Raw genomic sequence first — 5,786 nt, 5'->3', positions numbered from 1 at the left:
TGTGAAAAACGGGGACATAGATGACTCTGAATCAAGAAGTAACTTAGAAGAGTCAGACTCACTACGAAAAGAGTTTAGGATTACTTCAACCAATTCATTTTGTTAACCTTTTCTTTTGAATGCCGTGTAAGGGTGATGTGATTAAACAGTCCACAAGCAAGGGCTTTTAATTTGCATAAGATGATTCTAAGATGAAGTGATTAAACATGTCAGATTAATCGGTAGCTTCTTTAATCTTCACGGTCCGTAAAATAATGGTGTATCTAAAGTTGGTGCAATCTTAGGTTCATTGAAAAAACTGGAGGCAGATGCTCAAAAGTATTTGTTAAATTAAGTGAATGAAAGTTTATCCAAAAGGCCCTTATGGCTCCTTCTAAACCTATCAAACAGTGCCACCTGCAGGGGGTGCGGCTCATGACGTCTGGGTTGGTTACCAAATCCCCAGGTAAGTCAGTACTTGATCTCCTTCCGCAGGTGTGTGTGCCTGTGTACTTGGGGAGGGGGCAGGCGAGGGGCCTAGTCTGTGTTGAGGGGGGACAATGAAGACCCAGAGTATAAAGAAAAGGCCTGAGCTTTGAGGCATTTTCAGTCTTGTGTGAGAGGCTGTCATGTCTTCCAGGAGAGGGCTTCATCTTCAAGAACCAACTCACTAACCAAGAAGATCTTTTTTTTTCCCCTCTTTTTTGAAAGTGATCATTGTATGTCTTTTATTTCTCTTTTCTGAACATGGGAAAACTCACTAGTGATTTTTCCTTTCTTGCCAAATTCTCCCCTTTCCCACTCATTAATGAACAATGTTTGTGAACCTGCTCAGTGCCAAACCCTGCTAAAGGTCCCATGAGACATGCAGTTAGCAGGGAACACAAGGCCACCGAACGCATGGAGCTGACTCTCTGGCATAGAAAATAGACAATAAACACATAAATAATTAATTGATCATTTGTATTGCAGCAAGCGCTTTGAAGTGATAGCAGTGTGTGAAAGGCGAAGCTGGGTGGGGAAGTAGGATGCTCTGGAATGGCCTCCCACAGGGAGGGATGTCCAAGTGGAGACTCAGAGGAGGAGAGCCTGTCAGTCACAGGTGCTTCAGGGAAAGGGCATTGCAGGCTCAGGGAACACAGAATGCAAAAGCTCTGCTGTGGAAGAGAGCTTGGCACCATCCAAGGAACAGAGAGGAAGTCAATGGGGTCACACAGGTGGACAGACTTAAAATCCTTTGAAAAGCACAATGACCAGGAGTGATGGACTAGATATGAGGGGCGAGGGGGTAAAGGAAACAGAAGGATCAAAGATAATGTCTAGGATTTGGGACCTGGGTAGTCAGGTGGATTATGGTGCTACTGACTGAGTGATGTGTTGCAGAGTAACATGAATTTTGGACAAATGGCCATGTCAGATAAGTGAATACATACATGAGCCTAGACCTCAGGTCAAGTCAGAGATGGAGCCAAATGAGGGCTCAGGTGGAACCAAGCCAACAGTCCTGGCGTTGATGCTAGGTACCCCAGTTATCTTGCTGGGCTGTGTTATCTTGGGTATCACTTCTTCACTTCAACAAACATCTATTGATCATCCACCGTATGGACCTTTCAGCCATGTACAGCAAGAGGGCAAGGAATCTTCCTTCCAGGGCACAGTTTCTTGGTGGAAGGGGGAGTGTCTAATGGATGAAAAGGAGTAAGAATGTGAAGAGTGGGCACTGTGTGTAGGTGGTTAGGGGCCCCTCTTTTCTCCTGGACTGAGGGCTATTTCTTCACTCTTGCCAGCTTTATTCATGGATTTGTGGCCACGTTGAAAGTGAAAAACACAAATGGCCTTTCTCAAAGGCATCTTGGAGGGGATTACAATAGATCAAAATGAATTACAAATATGTAAATATATAAAAATAAAACACCACATGACATCGCTAAACTAGATTCCTTCTGTGTTGCTGCTGGCTGTCCATGAGCACAAACTTCTAAAGTTTGTAGAAGAAAGGAGTGAAATTCCTTGGAAGGGAGCAACTGTGTGGCCCATAAAAAGGCATTGACTGTGGAAAAACAAAGTTTATAAGCAGTATATGTGGTATTTATGAGAATTGCAGGGGTAATGTTCACACAAGTGGGAGGACTCTCTGAGCTCACACCAATGGGAACCGGTAAAACTATATAAGGTTGGCTTTAGGATTTTCTTATAACTCCCAGAATTGTGTTTATCCTAGAGGGTCTGCGATAATTCAGATTTTAAGAATGGGAGCAACATAGGTCCTGTCTCTTAAAGATTATAGAAAAAAAGGAAAACAAAATTCAAGGGAGTCTTACACAGATTTGAAATTTTGTTTGAACTGGACCCAGTGGGAAAACCCAGTGGCTTAGCTCATATGTTCCCATATGAGCTAAGTCTTCAATCTTAAGACAATTGGTCTCTTCATGAAAGAAGAAAAATATTTGAAACTGGCAACCTCTGAAATGATCACCTCCTCCCTTCTATTACAGTCATTGGTTTGGGACTCAAATACTCAGTTCTGAACTTAGTAGAGTGAAACCCCTACTGCCAAAGAAAGAAATTGTAGGGCGAGTAGAGATTTATGAGAGTGGGAGCTATTGGGTTTTTCTCATGATGATACCAAGTGCGGTGTGATACAGGTAAAGACAGAGAATTCAACAGAACCCTACTTCTGCATAACTCTACTACTGGATTGTTTGCCAGTCAACCCCAGTGGGGATTTAGATCTTACCTGTTGTTACTTGCCCAGAATATATATATTTTTGGGGTCATAAAATCCCTAATTGGGCACATTAAATGTTAGCTCTGTAGGCATCCTCACCCAGTGTTCTCTTAAGTGGGCATAGCCACATCTCACACATCTGTACTGTATCAAGAACCAGTGTTGAGCAGGTGGGGGTATGGCTAAGTTCCTAGCCATTGCAGTGTTGTTAGTGGACCCACCAGGTGAGGCACAGGAACTTTCAGAGGGGGAAAAAGAAGAAGAGAATTAAAAAATAATACAACGGCTTAAGATACCACTCCTGGGCTTGAACTTGGGGCCCAGGTATTGCCAGGCCTTGCTTGAAGAGCTATAACTTTTTATTTTGTTGTAAGCATAACACAATTGTTCTGTTAACATCCTCAGCCCCTCACCAAATCCTTCATTGTGGGTTAGGAAGTTATGGACCCAGGAACTGTTCTCTGTTGAATTAAGAAAAATCATTTCAAGAAGATATAAACAGGAATGTTTGGTTGAAAACAGTAAGAGATCTAAGGCAAGATTTTCTAAGCATCTCTTGAAGTTTATTAGTAGGTGACCAGAGAGCTAATAAGGTCTTACTCCTTTTACTCAAAAGACTACATCAGTCAGGTTAGAAGCTGAGAGACAAGCGCTTACTAACCAGCACAGAGTAGCCGCACATAGTGATGGAAAACGTTTTTTTTTTTTGTTTTTTTTTTTGGGTCATTCTACCTAGAATTCAATCTAGGGCTTCCCAGCTGTGTGACGTTGGCAAATCACTTGATGTGTCTGTGACCAAGTTTCTCCGCATTAAATAGGGACAATATTAGGGACTCACACACAGGGTTGTTAACGAAAGATTAAAATGCCCTACGTTCTTGTCAGCTTGTGGTTGGCACATAGTAAATGTTCAATAAATGAGGTTATTGTTATCAGCAGGGGCCAAACAGCATTTTTGTCTCAAAAGCTGTTGCCTGCCAGGATCTGTGCTTAGCAAACTTCCTACTCCTCCCCATTTAATTCCAATTGGCTTATAAGAAATTGTATTCTCACTGCTCAAACTATAGGATTTTTTCTTGTTAAAAATGGGCTCTTTGGTGTTGTTTCTCTTTCAAGTTTTAAAGTTTCCAGAGAAGAATGGTGTATCTTGGTTTGCTGTCTGGGAGAGAAGACTGTGGGAGGAACAGTTTGGCCTTCACTGGGCCACCCTGTTAATTTTCCTCAGGGGAACAGGAACGTATTATCCGACGGCAAGTTTGGGAGAAAGAAGAGATCATGCTTAGCCAGTTCCACTGTGGTTGCTCTGTGGAGCCAGCCTGTCTTCAGAGGGCCACATTCTGGTTTGCTCTGCAGCCCGGAGGCCAGTTTACCGGAAAGGCTCTTTGTGGGCAAGGCGGAAATCTACAGGTTTCCGGTTCTTTCCCCTGAGTTGGCAAACTCACTTCAGGCTGGGACTTGGGGGAGGTTTTCTAGTGCAGATCTAAAGCCTCATTTGCCCATTGGCTTTATTAGACATAAAGCTACATTCTGATCTGTATCTTCTATACCCTATGACTAATTAGTTAATTGATTTCAAATTCAGGAGGGGAAATAGATGATTTTTGTCTGATTTCCCAAAACCCAACTCCTCGGCACCACTCAGAGCCTCCTGATTTGCAGAAGAGTCAAAGCTAATCTATCTGGATGCCTAAGAAACATTCCCATGTCTTGTGTGTGACAAATCAAATGTCAAGTGTTACACTGGGTTGTATGTCCTCATCATGTACAGGAGAGTAGATAGAATCAAGGATCTAGAATGAAAAAGCAAGCTTCACTTTTGGCTTTGTAATTTTGTCCTTAACTCACTTGTCATGAGTTTTGACCTCTGCACCGCGAGCTGTCGCACGAATTAAATAACGTTAGCAGATACACTGTAGAGCTGAGGAGCTAGATAAAAACAATCATGATTGTCGAGGTCTTTGGGCAAATGGTGATCAATTTGAGCAAAAAGCTACTGGTATTTAAGGAAGAAGCCAAACGATGTTTTGGACTAAACTGGGAACCGGACACTCCAAATGAAGTTCAGCAGAAATTAATTGATTCTTCAGTTTATAGGTAAGCCAGGAGTGACTGACAGCTCCATCACAGAAAACCTGGTGGGAATAAAAGTCCTCTGAAATTTGTGATCATTTGTCCCAACATAGTTTAGTGTATTTAAATTTAAAGCTCGCCATACCAGTGTCTCTGGAGATCATGATATTTACTCCAATTAAGGTGATTAAACTTATCTTCTTAAAGCAGAGTCATCAACACCATGAGAAAACAGAACAAAAACACATGGAATATGATTTTGAAGAGGATTATTAACTGAGTCATTATTAACAGGGTCAGTTGATCCTGAAAGGTTTGTGTTCGACTCCTCAAATCAACATTTTAAGGAAAAGAAAAAAAATTTCACAGCAACTTAGAAGAAAAATTGTTCCGCAAGGAAAGGATTTTTAAAAAGATGATAATTGTGGGGTTTTGAAATACTTTATATAGTCTCTAAATTAAGACAGGACATTTTCTCTTTGCTCTGCCCTCCAAACCCTTGAAAACATTAGCCCAAAAGGAAGACAGCTAACTAAAAATCCTGCATGTGTACCACTCAGCTGAGTTTCCTCCTCACAGGAGCCATTTAAAATATTTTTGGTGTTTAACCAAAGAGGGATAATTCCCATAATCACATCATCCTGGGTTCAATTCTATAACGATTTGCATGTATTTCCACCTGACTTTATTAGCCCTCCATTGTTTGTACTATTGAGATCATACCATATACTTCGTATGTATATCTCATTTTTTCCCACTTTAGCAGAGAGGTTCTCATGTTTTCAAGTTATTGTATAAATTAATTAGCTGCATAGTATCTTATAAGGTGGATGAATCATGTATTTCCTGGGGTCTAAATGGTCCCAGCAATTCAAATCAAGGGGTAAGATGGAAAAAAGGCAACTGAAAAACGTGAAGCGCTCTCATCGGATTGCACAGCAATAAAGCCAGGGTTTAGGCTGTTTCGGTCGTCATGGTTCTAAGTTCCTTAGCGTAAGGTGGCTTAGAA

This window comes from Camelus bactrianus, chromosome 10, assembly GCF_048773025.1.
Source record: "Camelus bactrianus isolate YW-2024 breed Bactrian camel chromosome 10, ASM4877302v1, whole genome shotgun sequence".
NCBI classification, from domain to species: Eukaryota; Metazoa; Chordata; class Mammalia; order Artiodactyla; family Camelidae; genus Camelus; species Camelus bactrianus.
Note: the sequence above shows the minus strand (reverse complement) of the source record.